The sequence below is a fragment of the Triticum dicoccoides genome, chromosome 3B (genome assembly GCF_002162155.2).
Source record: "Triticum dicoccoides isolate Atlit2015 ecotype Zavitan chromosome 3B, WEW_v2.0, whole genome shotgun sequence".
Taxonomy (NCBI): Eukaryota; Viridiplantae; Streptophyta; class Magnoliopsida; order Poales; family Poaceae; genus Triticum; species Triticum dicoccoides.
Genome location: NC_041385.1, coordinates 291370329 through 291385147, shown reverse-complemented (window position 1 = coordinate 291385147; position 14819 = coordinate 291370329).

The following is a 14819-nucleotide window of genomic DNA, read 5'->3' as shown; positions in this document are numbered from 1 at the left end:
CACAGCAAGACATACATCAAGTGTTCTCAAATCCTTAAAGACACAATCCGACAAGACAACTTCAAGGTGAAAACTCAATTCATCACAAGAGAGTAGAGGGGGAGAAACATCATAAGATCCAACTACAATAGCAAAGCTCGCGATACATCTAGATCGTATCACCTCAAGAACACGAGAGAGAGAGAGAGAGAGAGAGACATCAAACACATAGCTACTGGTACATACCCTCAGCCCCGAGGGTCAACTACTCCCTCCTCGTCATGGAGAGCACCGTGATGATGAAGATGGCCACCGGTGAGGGTTCCCCCTCAGGCAGGGTGCCGAAACAGGGCCCCGATTGGTTTTCGGTGGCTATAGAGGCTTGCGGCGGTGGAACTCCTGATCTATTGTGCTGCTCGATGTTTTTAGGGTATATGGACATATATAGGCGAAATAAGTCGGTCAGGAGAGCCACGAGGGGCCCACGAGTGTGGGGGGCCGGCCCAGGGGGTAGGGCGCACCCCTGACCCTCGTGGCCACCTCGAAGCTTCCCTGGCGTCTACTCCAAGTCACCTGGATTGCTTACGTTCCAAAATAACTCTCCCAAAGGTTTCATTCCGTTTGGACTCTGTTTGATATTCCCTTTCTTCGAAACACTGAAATAGGCAAAAAAACAGCAATTTGGGCTGGGTCTCCGGTTAATAGGTTAGTCCCAAAAATAATATAAAAGTGTATAATAATGCCCATAAACATCCAAAACAGATAATATAATAGCATGGAACAATAAAAAAATTATAGATACATTGGAGACGTATCAGCATCCGCAAGCTTAATTCCTGCTCGTATCGAGTAGGTAAATGATAAAAACAGAATTTTTGATGTGGAATGCTACCTAGCATATTTCTCAATGTAATTTTATTTATTGTGGCATGAATGTTCAGATCCAAATTATTGAAGATAGAAGTTTAGTATTGACATAAAAATAGTAATACTTCAAGCATACTAACAAAGTAATTATGTCTTCTCAAAATAACATGGCCAAAGAAAGTTATCCCTACAAAATCATATAGTCTTGCTATGGTCTATCTTCATCACACAAAATATTCAAATCATGCACAACCCCGGTTTTAGCCAAGCAATTGTTTCATACTTTAGTATTCTCAAACTTTTTCAACTTTCACGCAATACATGAGCGTGAGCCATGGACATAGCACCATAGGTGGAATAGAATATGGTGGTTGTGAAGAAGACAAAAATGAGGAAGATAGTCTCACATCAACTAGGCGTATCAACGGGCTATGGAGATGCCCATCAATAGATATCAATGTGAGTGAGTAGGGATTGCCATGCAACGGATGCACTAGAGCTATAAGTGTATGAAAGCTCAGAAAGAAACTAAGTGGGTGTGCATCCAACTTTCTTCCTCACGAAGACCTAGGGCAATTTGAGGAAGCCCATCATTGGAATATACAAGCCAAGCACTATAATGAAAAATTCCCACTAGTATATGAAAGTGACAACATAGGAGACTTTGATATCTATTGTCCCTTCTCTCTTTTTCTCTCATTTTTTTAATTTTGGTGGGCTTCTTTGGCCTCTTTTATTTTCATAAAGTCCGGAGTCTCATCCCAACTTGTGGGGGAATCATAGTCTCCATCATCCATTCCTCACTTGGGACAATGCTCTAATAATGAACATCATCACACTTTTATTTACTTACAACTCAAGAATTACAACTCAATACTTAGAACAAAATATGACTCTATGTGAATGCCTCCGACGGTGTACTGGGATATGCAATGAATCAAGATTGACATGTATGAAAGAATTATAAGGTGGTTTTTCCACAAATATGATGTCAACTACATGATCATGCAAAAGCAATATGACAATGATGGAGCGTGTCATAATAAACGGAACGGTGGAAAGTTGCATGACAATATATCTCGAAATGGCTATGGAAATGCCATAATAGGTAGGTATGGTGGCTTTTGAGGAAGGTATATGGTGGGTCTATGATATCGGTGAAAGTTGCATGGCACAAGAGAGGCTAGTGATGGTGGAAGGGCGAGAGTGCGTATAATCCATGGACTCAACATTAATCATGAAGAACTCACATACTTATTGAAAAAATCTACAAGTTATCAAAACAAAGTACTACACGCATGCTCCTAGGGGAAGGATTGGTAGGATTTAACCATCACGCGATCCCGACCTCCACTCATAAGGAAGACAATCAATAAATAAATCATGCTCCAACTTCATCACATAACGGTTCACCATACGTGCATGCTACGGGAATCACAACCTTTAACACAAGTATCTCTCAAATTCAAAACTACCCTAGTAGCATGACTCTAATATCACCATCATCATATCTCAAAACAATCATAAGGAATCAAACTTCTCTTAGTATTCAATGCATTTTATATGAAAGTTTTCATTATACCCATTTTGGATACCCATCATATTAGGACTAGTTTGATAACCCAAGCAAATTACCATGCTATTCTAAAAGACTCTCAAAATGATATAAGTGAAGCATGAGAGATAAGCAATTTCTCTAAAATATAACCACCAACGTGCTCTAAAAAGGTATAAGTGAAGCACTAGAGCAAATGACAAACTACTCCAAAAGATATAAGTGAAGATCAATGAGTGGTCGGATAATTGTGCAACTATGTGAAGACTCTCTAACATTTAAGAATTTTAGATCTTGGTATTTTATTCAAACAGCAAGCAAAACAAAACAAAATGACATTTCAAGGATAGCACACATCATGTGAAGAAGCAAAAACTTAGGTTCAACCGATACTAACCGATAATTGTCGAAGAAGAAAGGTGGGATGCCTACCGGGGCATCCCCAAGCTTGTATGCTTGAGACTTCTTGAAATATTATCTTGGTGTGCCTTGGGCATCCCCAAGCTTGAGCTTTTGATTCTCCTTAATTCCTTTTATATCTCGGTTTCCTAAATCTCAGAAGCTTCGTCCACACCAAACTCAACAAGAACTCGTGAGATAAGTTAGTATAAACCAATGCAAAACCTTATCATTCTCTACTGTAGCAAATCATTAAAATTATTATTCAACATTGCATACTAAATTCCTCTGCATATTTAATACTCCTATCCTCAAATAGATTCATTAAACAAGCAAACATATGCAAACAATGCAAACATAACAGCAATCTGCCAAAACAGTATAGTCTGTAAAGAATGCAAGATTATCAACACTTCCCTAACTCCAAAAATTATGCTAATTTACCACACTGTAGAAATTTTAGCAGATCTCAATATGCAAAATGTTTCAACGTTTTATCATTTTCTGACTTTTCTAGGGAATTTTTGCAACAGCGGTAAACTTTCTGTTTTGAAACAGCAACATGTATACTTGCAAAATAAGCATGGAAAAGGCTATCCTTGACATTTATATTTAAAAAATAGATGCAAAACATTATTATAAATAACAGAAAGCAAATACTAACAAAATAAAATGACGCTCCAAGCAAAACACATATCATGTGGTGAATAAAAATATAGCTCCAAGGAAAGTTACCGATGAACGAAGACGAAAGAGGGGATGCCATCCGGGGCATCCCCAAGCTTAGGCTCTTGGTTGTCCTTGAATATTACCTTGGGGTGCCTTGGTAATTCCCAAGCTTAGGCTCTTTCCACTCCTTATTCCATAGTCCATTGAATCTTTACCCAAAACTTGAAAACTTCACAACACAAAACTCAACAGGAAACTCGTAAGCTCCGTTAGTATAAGAAAATAAATCACCACTTTTGGTACTGTTGTGAACTCATTATAAATTCATATTGGTGTAATATCTACTCTATTACAACTTCTCTATGGTTCATACCCTCCGATACTACTCATAGATTCATCAAAATAAGCAAACAACACATAGAAAATAGAATCTGAAAAAAAACAGAACAGTCTGTAGTAATCTGTATCATTCGAATACTTCTGTAATTCCAAAAAATCTGAAATAAATTGGTGGACCTGAGGAATTTGTCTATTAATCATCTGAAAAACGAATCAACCTAAAAGCACTATTAAGTAAACAATGGAAGCTAATCTCGTGAGCGCTAAAGTTTCTGTTTTTTACAGCAAGATCATAAAGACTTCAGCCAAGTCTTCCCAAAGGTTCTACTTGGCAAAAACACTAATTAAAACATAAAACAACATCTAAACAGAGGCTATATAAAGTATTTATTACTAGACAGGAGCAAAAAGCAAAGAACGAAAATAAATTTGGGTTGCCTCCCAATAAGCGCTATCGTTTAACGCCCCTAGCTAGGCATGATGATTTCAATGATGCTCACATAAGAGATAAGAATTGAAACATAAAGAAAGCATCATGAAGAATATGACTAGCACATTTCAGTCTAACCGACTTCCTATGCATAGGGATATTTTGAGCAAACAACTTATGTGAACAATAATCAACTAGAATAGGAAGGCAAAACAAGCATAAGTTCAAAACTTTAAGCACATAGAGAGGAAACTTGATATTATTGCAATTCCTACAAGCATATATTCCTCCCTCATAATAATTTTCAGTAGCATAATGAAATAATTGAACAATATAACTAGCACCTAAAGCATTCTTTTGATGATCTACTTGCATAGAAATTTTATTACTCTCCACATAAGCAAAATTCTTCTCATTCGGAATAGTGGGAGTATCATAAAAGACACGAATACTATAAATTGTTTCCACATTAAAAGAGTAATGTTCAAAAAAAGGGTAATCATAATCATGACAAGTTTTATAAATATAATCATCACTACTTTTTATATTATAAGTGTCATCACAATAATCATCATAAATAGGAGGCATGCTCTTATCATAACAAATTTGCTCATGAAAACTTGGGAGGCTAAAAATATCGTCTTCGTTAAACATAGCATCCCCAAGCTTTGGACACATCAATTACAGCAAATATATTCTCAAACATGTCATTCTCATCAAACATAGCATCCCCAAGCATGTGCCTTTTCATATCATAAGCATAATCAATCTCATCATTAATAGTATGGATAGCACCAATAATATAGCAATTATCATCATCAGAATGAGTAATAGGAGCAACATCATTTGGGAGGGTACCTTTTTACCCTTGCTTCTCCGTCTTTTCTTTTTATTCTTCACATAATGTGTGGGTTTAACCCTCTTTTTTGAGCTCCTTATTAATGAGATTGGTTGAATAGAAAGCTCCTCCTCGTTGCCTGATTCATCATAAGAAATAGTAGGAGGATATTGGGAAGTCTCTTCCCTTTCATTAGTATTCTCTTCATCTTCTATTTACTTTCTTTTCTTTATATAGTTGTCAATATAAGGATTTTCAATGAAATTCACTGCACAATACATAAAAATTTCTTCTAGATCAAAATCAAGAACTTTATCATGGACAAATTATGGCATGTCTTTAGTTATATATTCTATTTCTTCATAACCCAAAAGCAAACTAAGTTCATTATGATGTGCAAGGGAAATCAAGTCATCACAATTTTTGGACACGATACGATCATGAAACAATTTGCATTGGGGATTTAAATGATCACGTTCATTGCAAAGTTCACAAGGATGGCAAAGAAATTTAAATTTTCCGCACAAGCATCTAGCATTTCTTGCAACCATTTAGTTTCTAAATACTTATGCCTCTTGCAAAATCTATCTTTCCTATTTGGTGTGTACTTGCAAACTCTATGCACTCCACAAAAATTGACATGCTTATAAGAGAGATTTTCATCATGACTAGTGCAATCATCATTAGTACCATGGATATTCAAAGAGTTCATACTAAAAACATTGCAATCATGCTCCTCATTCAAAGATTTAGTGCCAAACATTTTATAGACTTCTTCTTCTAGCACTTGAGCACAATTTTCCTTTCCATCATTCTCACAAAAGATATTAAAAAGATGAAGCGTATGTGGCAAACACAATTCCATTTTTTTGGAGTTTTCTTTTGTAGACTAAACTAGTGATAAAACAAGAAATAAAAAGATTCAATTGCAGGATCTAAAGATATACCTTCAAGCACTCACCTCCCCGGCAACGGCGCCAGAGAAGAGCTTGATGTCTACTACACAACATTCTTCTTGTAGACGTTGTTGGGCCTCCAAGTGCAGAGGTTTGTAGGACAGTAGCAAATTTCCCTCAGGTGGATGACCTAAGGTTTATCAATCCGTGGGAGGCGTAGGATGAAGATGGTCTCTCTCAAACACGCTACAACCAAATAACAAAGAGTCTCTTGTGTCCCCAACACACCCAATACAATGGTAAATTGTATAGGTGCACTAGTTCGGTGAAGAGATGGTGATACAAGTGCATTATGGATGATAGATATAGGTTTTTGTAATCTGAAAATATAAAAACAGCAAGGTAACAAGTGGTAAAAGTGAGCATAAATGGTATTGCAATGCTAGGAAACAAGGCCTAGGGTTCATACTTTTACTAGCGCAAGCTCTCTCAATAATAATAACATAATTAGATTATATAACTATCCCTCAACATGCAACAAAGAGTCACTCCAAAGTCACTAATAGCGGAGAACAAACGAAGAGATTATTGTAGGGTACGAAACCACGTCAAAGTTATCCTTTTTGATTGATCTATTCAAGAGTCCATAATAAAATAACACGAAGCTATTCTTTCCATTCAATCTATCATAGAGTTTGTACTAGAATAACACCTTAAGACACAAATCAACCAAAACCCTAATATCACCTAGATACTCCAATGTCACCTCAAGTATCCCTGGGTAAAATTATACGATATGCATCACGCAATCTCAGATTCATCTATTCAACCAACACAAAGTACTTCAAAGAGTGCCCCAAAGTTTCTACCGGAGAGTCAAGACGAAAACGTGTGCCAACCCCTATTCATAAGTTCACAAGGTAAACCTGCAAGTTGATCAGCAAAATGTACATCAAGTAGATCACGTGAATATCCCATTGTCACCACAGATAAGCACGGCAAGACATACATCAAGTGTTCTCAAATCCTTAAGGACTCAATCCGACAAGACAATTTCAAAGGGAAAACTCAATCTATTACAATAGAGTAGAGGGGGAGAAACATCATAAGATTGAACTATAAGAGCAAAGCTCGCGATACATCAAGATCATGCCAAATCAAGAAGACGAGAGAGAGAGAGAGTGAGAGAGAGAGTGAGAGATCAAACACATAGCTACTGGTACATACCCTCAGCCCCGAGGGTGAACTACTCCCTCCTCGTCATGGAGAGCGCCGGGATGATGAAGATGGCCACCAGTGAGGGATCCCCCTCCGGCAGGGTGCTGGAACAGGGTCCCGGTTGGTTTTTGGTGGCTACAAAGGCTTGCGGCGGCAGAACTCCTGATCTATGGTGCTACTGGATGTTTTCGGGGTATATGGATATATATGGGTGAAAGAAGCCGGTCAGGGGAGCCACGAGGGGCCCACGAGGGTGAGGGGCGCGCCCAGGGGGTTGGGTGCGCCATGGACCCTCTTGGCTTCCTCGAAGCTTCCCTGACGTCTACTCCAAGTCTCCTGGATTGGCGTTTGTTCCAAAAATAACTCTCCTGAAGGTTTCATTCCATTTGGACTCCGTTTGATATTCCTTTTCTTAGAAACACTGAAATAGGCATAAAACAGCAATTTGGGCTGGGCCTCCGGTTAATAGGTTAGTCCCAAAAATAATATAAAAGTGTATAATAAAGCCCATAAATATCCAAAACAGATAATATAATAGGATGGAACAATAAAAAATTATAGATATGTTGGAGACTTATCACGTCCCGTGTCGGCCGATGCGAGGGTCCCCCTCACAGCTACGGTAGCATGCGCTTCGGCCTACCGAGCACGGCTGTCGCGTTTTAGAACCGCATACAGGATGCCCTAGCGGCTCAAGAGGCTAGGCACCAGGCGATCCTGGAAGAGACGGATATGCATCTTCAAGAGCCCCCAGGCCCCCGGAGCCTCCCGAGGCTTAGGGCCAAGGTGGTTGGTGAGGAACGACTTCAGCAACGGGCATCCTCTGCTACCCCGACATCTCTTCAGCAACGGTGCCAAGTAAGATCTTTTAGTTCGTTCAGTTTGGGGGTGCCTCTCGGGCTGCTTTATCCACAAGTCGCGTGAGTCCGTCCCTGCGACATCTATCCTTTTGCATTCATAGGAATTTCCTAACCATCTCTCATGAGCTTATCTATGATCATCACCTGCTTGCTTTGAATCTTATCCACCTTGCGGTTTCCCTACATTGCTGGCATGTCCCTTGCCCATCCCGCAACGGGCGCTACTCACGCTGGCACGGCTCTTGTGCTTGGGTCCATCCCTGCAACGCTGATAAACCCGAGGATCTAGCTCTGGCTCGCGGCCCGCCTCACGCACGCCACCTCACCAGGTCCTCAGTGCCTTCGTCTTGCTGCGAAAGGTCCAAGGACAAGCAGTCAGCACCATAGGGAATTGCAATCTCTTCTGCAAGTCAACACGCAGGTTCAACCGAGGCCTAGCTACGGTCGGCCCCAGCGGTCACCACCTTACCCTCGCGAGTCGCTTGCACGTTAAAGGGGGGGGGGGCTCCTGAGCATCGCGCCTCAGGAGCTCCTACTAGCTCTCCAGCCCTCACCCCCTAGCCTTGACCACGGCATCGCGACCTCGCATACCAGCGGTGGCTGAGCCTACTCGAGGGCCGGGACCCGAGGATGTAGAGAACCTAGGCAAGCAAGGAAAGAGGATGATCGTCGCAGGCCCCACCTAATGACGCTACCGCAGATGCATGAATGGGCACCACCCGGCGGAATCGCAATGAGTGTGCTAAAAGATAAGTCACACGCACTATGATATGAGCCTCACAACCCGCTCACCCAATTCTCACAGTCCCACTTCGATGGTTTCACTCCCCTTTCCATTTCTTGGGCTGCTGCTTGCACGCCAACGAGGACCTTCTGAGCATCGCGCCTCATGAGCTATCACCGGACCTCGGTGTCGGATATCGGGTTTCGGCAAAACCCTTAAGGTTAGAACTCTGGGGTGCGCGCGAAGATCTACTTCCTATCGATCCACGTCCCAACGCCTCGCTATGAATCTAAGCTACACGATGGACAACACGAGGGACACAAGGTTTATACTAGTTTGGTCCACCGTTGTGGTGTAATACCCTACTCTAGTGTGTGGTGTGGTGGATTGCCTCTGGGGCTGATGATGAACAGTATAGAGGAAGAACAGCCTCGCAAGGGGTGTTCTTGAGCTGGTGCGGTGTTCAGCTTGAGTGGATTCGGTCTCTGTTGGCTTGGTGAGAACTCGATCGGTCCCCTTTCTATGGTAGTGGCTATCTCTATTTATAGAGGCCCTGGTCCTCTTCGCAAATATTGAGCGGGAAGGGAGCCAACAACGACCATTTTGAAGGGGAACAACTAGTACAAGCTATCCTGACTAAAGTTGGTCTTCAACAGCCAAAGGCACTGGCGATTACGACGTCTTGGGCTCCACGATGACCTCCATCCTGCCGCTCTACTGGTCTTGGTCTCCTTGCACCGATATGGTAACCTTTGCTTGATGCCTCGGTACTCCGCGCCTGCGCTTGCCCCCTTTGCACCAAAGAGGAAACGAGGACACTCCACAGGCTAGTGCCTGCCTGGCGCCCTCCTGGTCTCGATCGTCATGGCTTGCGTCACGAGCACCTCGTGAGGTACTCCTGCCTTGATCTCTCCACCTCCTCGCGAGCCTGCCTGGTGAGGCTGCCCCTGAGGAAGCTTTGCATCATCTGCCCCGCGAGGCTTGGCCCCTCGCGAGGGTCTTGAGCTTGGGTCGATGTAGATGGGCCATGCTGGGCCACCCCTTGAGCCACACCGCAGGCCGCACGCAGGCAAGTCTGGGGACCCCCGTTCCCAGAACGCCGACAATCGGGCCGCTCACCTCCTAGCCTTGACCATGGCATCACGACCTGGCATACTAGCGATGGCTGAAGCCTGCATGGGGACTGGGTCCCGCCATCGTAGAGAACTATGCTACCTAAGTGGAAGAAAGGGGGGAATCATGCTAGATTGGGATACACGATTTCCTAATAAAAACCAAAAGAACATTGCTGGAATTAAAACAGTTCGATCCTGACATGCCCCGCGGGGCTAGTCCTAATTCCGCGCAGGTGATACGTCTCCAACGTATCTATAATTTATGAAGCATTCATGCTATATTATTATCTGTTTTGGATGTTTATGGGCTTTATTATACACTTTTTTTTTAATTTTTTGGACCAACCTATTAACCGGAGGCCCAACCCAAATTGTTGTTTTCTTGCCTATTTCAGTGTTTCAAAGAAAAGGAATATCAAACGGAGTCCAAACGGAATGAAACCTTCGGGAGAGTTATTTTTGGAACAGAAGCAATCCAGGGGACTTGGAGTGCACATAATGGAAGCAATGAGGAAGCCACGATGCAGGGAGGTGCGCCCTACCCTCTAGGCGCAACCCACCCTCGGGGGTCCCTTGTGGCCCCCCTGACCGACTTCTTTCGCCTATATATCTCCATATACCCTAAAAACATCCAGGTGCACAATAGATTGGGAGTTCCGCCACCACAAGCCTTTGTAGCCACCAAAAACCTCTCTGGAGCCCGTTCTAGCACCCTGCCGAAGGGGGGGATCCCTCACCAGTGGCCATCTTCATCATCCCGATGCTATCCATGACGAGGAGGTAGTAGTTCACCCTCGGGGCCGAGGGTATGTACAAGTAGCTATGTGTTCGATCTCTCTCTCTCGTGTTCTCTCTATGTCACGATCTTGATGTACCGCGAGCTTTGCTATTATAGTTGGATCTTATGATGTTTCTCCCCCCTACTCTCTTGTAATGGATTGAGTTTTCCCTTTGAAGTTATCTTATCAGATCGACTCTTTAAGGATTTGAGAACACTTGATGTATGTCTTGCCGTGCTTATCTGTGGTGACAATGGGATATTCACGTGATCAACTTGATGTATGTTTTGGTGATCAACTTGCGGGTTCAATGAACTTATGCATAGGGGTTGGCACACATTTTCGTCTTGAATATACGGTAGAAACTTTTGGGCACTCTTTGAAGTACTTTGTGTTGGTTGAATAGATGAATCTGAGATTGAGTGATGCTTATCGTACAATCATTCCCACGGATACTTGAGGTGACATTGGAGTATCTAGGTGACATTAGGGTTTTGGTTGATTTGTTTCTTAAGGTGTTATTCTAGTACGAACTCTATGATAGATCGAACGGAAATAATAGCTTCATGTTATTTTACTATGGACTCTTGAATAGATCGATCAGAAAGGATAACTTTGAGGTGGTTTCGTACACTACAATAATCACTTCGTTTGTTCTCTGTTCTTAGTGACTTTGGAGTGACTCTTTGTTGCATGTTGAGGGATAGTTATATAATCCAATTATGTTATTATTGTTGCGAGAACTTGCAGTAGTGAAAGTATGAACCTTAGGCCTTGTTTCCTAGCATTGCAATACCGTTTGTGCTCACTTTCATCATTAGTTACCTTGCTGTTTTTATATTTTCAGATTACAAATATTCATATCTACCATCCATATTGCACTTGTATCACCATCTCTTCACCGAACATGTGCACCTATACAATTTACCTTTGTATTGGGTGTGTTGGGGACACAAGAGACTCTTTGTTACTTGGTTGCAGGGTTGTTTGAGAGACACCATCTTCATCCTACACCTCCCACGGATTGATAAACCTTAGGTCATCCACTTGAGGGAAATTTGCTACTGTCCTACAAACCTCTGCACTTGGAGGCCCAACAACGTCTACAAGAAGAAGGTTGTGTAGTAGACATGAAGCTCTTTTCTGGCGCCGTTGCCAGGGAGGTGAGTGCTTGAAGGTATTTATTTAGATCTTGCAATCGAATCTTTTTGTTTCTTATTTTATCACTAGTTTAGTCTATGAAAGAAAACTAAAAAAAATGGAAATAAGTTTGCCTCATACGCTTCATCTTTTTAATATCTTTCGTAAGTATGATGAAAAGGAAAATTGTGCTCAAGTGCTAGAAGAAGAAGTCTATAAAATGTTTGGCACTAAATCTTTGAATATTGAGCATGATTGCACTGTTGTTAGTATGAACTCTTTGAATATCCATAGTACTAATGATGATTGCACTAGTCATGATGAAAATATTTCTTATAAGCATGTGAATTTTTGTGGAGTGCATAGAGTTTGCAAGTACATACCAAATAGAGAAGATAGATATTGCAAGAGGCATAAGCATTTATAAACTAAATGGTTGCAAGAAAGGCTAAATGTGAGTGCTGAAAATTTAAATTTTCTTTGCCGTACTTGTGAACTTTGCAATGAACGTGATTATTTAAATCCCCAATGCAAATTGTTTCATGATCGAATCGTGTCCAAAAATTATGATGACTTGATTTCTCTTGCACATCATAATGAACTTAGTTTGCTTTTGGGTTATGAAGAATTGAAACGTGCAACTAAGAATATTCCAAAATTTGCCCTTGAGAGAGTTCTTGGTTTTAATCTAGAGGAAATTTATATGTATTGTGCGGTGAATTGCATTGAAAATCCTTATATTGACAATTACATAAAGAAAAGAAAGCAAATATAAGATGAAGGGAATAATAATGAAAGGGAAGAAACTGCCCAATATCCTCCTATTATTTCTTATGATGAATCAGGTAACGAGGAGGAGCTTTCTATTCAACCAATCTATTTAATAAGGAGCTCAAAGAAGAAGGTTGAACCCACACATGATGTGAAGAAGAAAAAGAAAAGATGGAGAAGCAAAGGTAAAAAGGTATCCCTCTCAAATGATGTTGCTCCTATTACTCATTGTGATGATGATAATTGCTATACAATTGGTGCTATCCATACAATTAATAAGGAGAGTGATTATGCTTATGATATGAAAAGGCCCAAGCTTCGGGATGCTATTGTAACACCCCGGACCCGATGCGCCAGGCGTCTTCCAGTTTTTCGCCATCGCTGCCATGTCATTTGCTTGGGTGTTGCATTTTGCCATGTCATCATCTGCATGTTTTTTCAAAACTTGCATCCGTTCGGGTCCTCCCGGTTCTCTCCATTGCCCGTTCTGAGCACAGACACACTAGCACGCGCCCGTCGCACCTCTCAGACCTTGTTTCGTCAGCGGGAGAAAAAATTTCTCGGACTGGGATGAAACTTGTCGTGCAGTGTTGTTTTAGTGTAGGTGGACCGCCTGTCAATTTTCGTGGCATTCGGAGTCCGTTTGACTCCCCAACGGTTAACCGCGTAGCCCGAAACCCGTTCTCTTTGCAGCCCAGCACCTTTTCACCACAGCCCACTAGCCCATCCGAACCCCCTCCATGCTCTTGGTCGTTCGATCATGATCGTGTGGGCGAAAACCGCACCTCATTTGAACTATCCTAGCTCCCTCTACCTATAAATAGGTCCTCCCTCTTCATTTTCGTGGATGAAACCCTAGCCTAGGTCCCTCCGCGCCGCCGGACACGTCCGGGCACCACCGGACAGATCCCGCCGCCACCCGCAGCCACTCGGAGCCTTCCACGTGCCACTCCCTACCGCCAGCCACTGCTGGCCCACCCGAGCCAGCGAGAGGCCCTCCCGGCCAACGCGCCCCCGCCGCCGCCCAGGCCGCCTCGCCGGCGCGCAGCCCCGCCGACCTCACCGGTGCTCGCCTCCACCACCGCATGTCGCAGCTCCGGCCATCGGAGGCTCGCCGGAGCCCGACCTCTCTGTGCCCCGCCTCCTCAGACCTCGCCACCCGTCCTCTGCCACCGACTTTTCCCCGGCGTCGCCCCGGTGCCCCGCCTCCCCCCCGGTCGGGCGCCGCCGCGCCGCCCCGAGCGCCGCCGCGCCTGGCCGCCTCCACCACCGCACATCGCCGGTGCCGCCCCGCCGCCTCACTCCGGCGCTACCGCACCCCACGCCTCACCGCCTCACCACCGCGTCCCCGCGCTGTCCCCTTGCCTCCTCCGTGGATCCCGCGTCCCCGCGCCTCCCTGACGTCGCCGGAGCACCGCCGGAGCTCGCCGGAGTTCCTCTCCTGTCGGATCCAGAGAAGATGGACCAGATCCACCAGTTCATCGATCCAAACGTGCCATCCCCGCCCCGGATCTCTCCTTCCCGCGCGACCCCGTCCAGTTTCGGAGTGTAAAATTCCACTAAGTCCCTGAGATTTTCAACATTCTGGTGCATACTTTGACATGCCATAACTTGTTGCATACTACTCCGTTTTGTGCCTATAATATATCAAAATGTTCACTGTGAGATGCTCTTCATTTTGTTCCATTGTGCCCTGCTTGTTTGAGTTCATATTGATGCCCTAAGCATCGTTGCAAGAGTGTTATATGATGTTAACTGCTGGCTGTTAACAGAACTTGTTGTTTTCTCTTTTCATTGCATTTTATGTGTGCATCTTATGTGCTTGATGCCTACATGAGTTTTGAGACACATCATGCCATCTTGTCACATCCCTAGCTGCTGGTAGTGCTCTAGGCTAGCTTCATGTGTGCATCATGTCTATATTTTCGAAACTTGAACTGAGGAATTTTGGAAGCCTCAAAAACTTAAATAAAAGAGGGGCAAAAACCCTAGAAATCTCATTCATTGCTCCAAAATGCTCTTCCTAAATGTTTGATAATTTTTGGTAAGGGTTCTGGTCCCAACCAAAATATTGAACATTTTTAAGGAATTATTTTTGGGACTTTGGATTTAATTCATTAGCTATTTGAATTTGAATTATATTCATATAATTAGAATATAATTTCAAATACCCCTGAAATATTTTATAAGCTTTTGGAAAAGTCCATCTAGCAATATAAAATATTCAGAGGAGTTTTTGG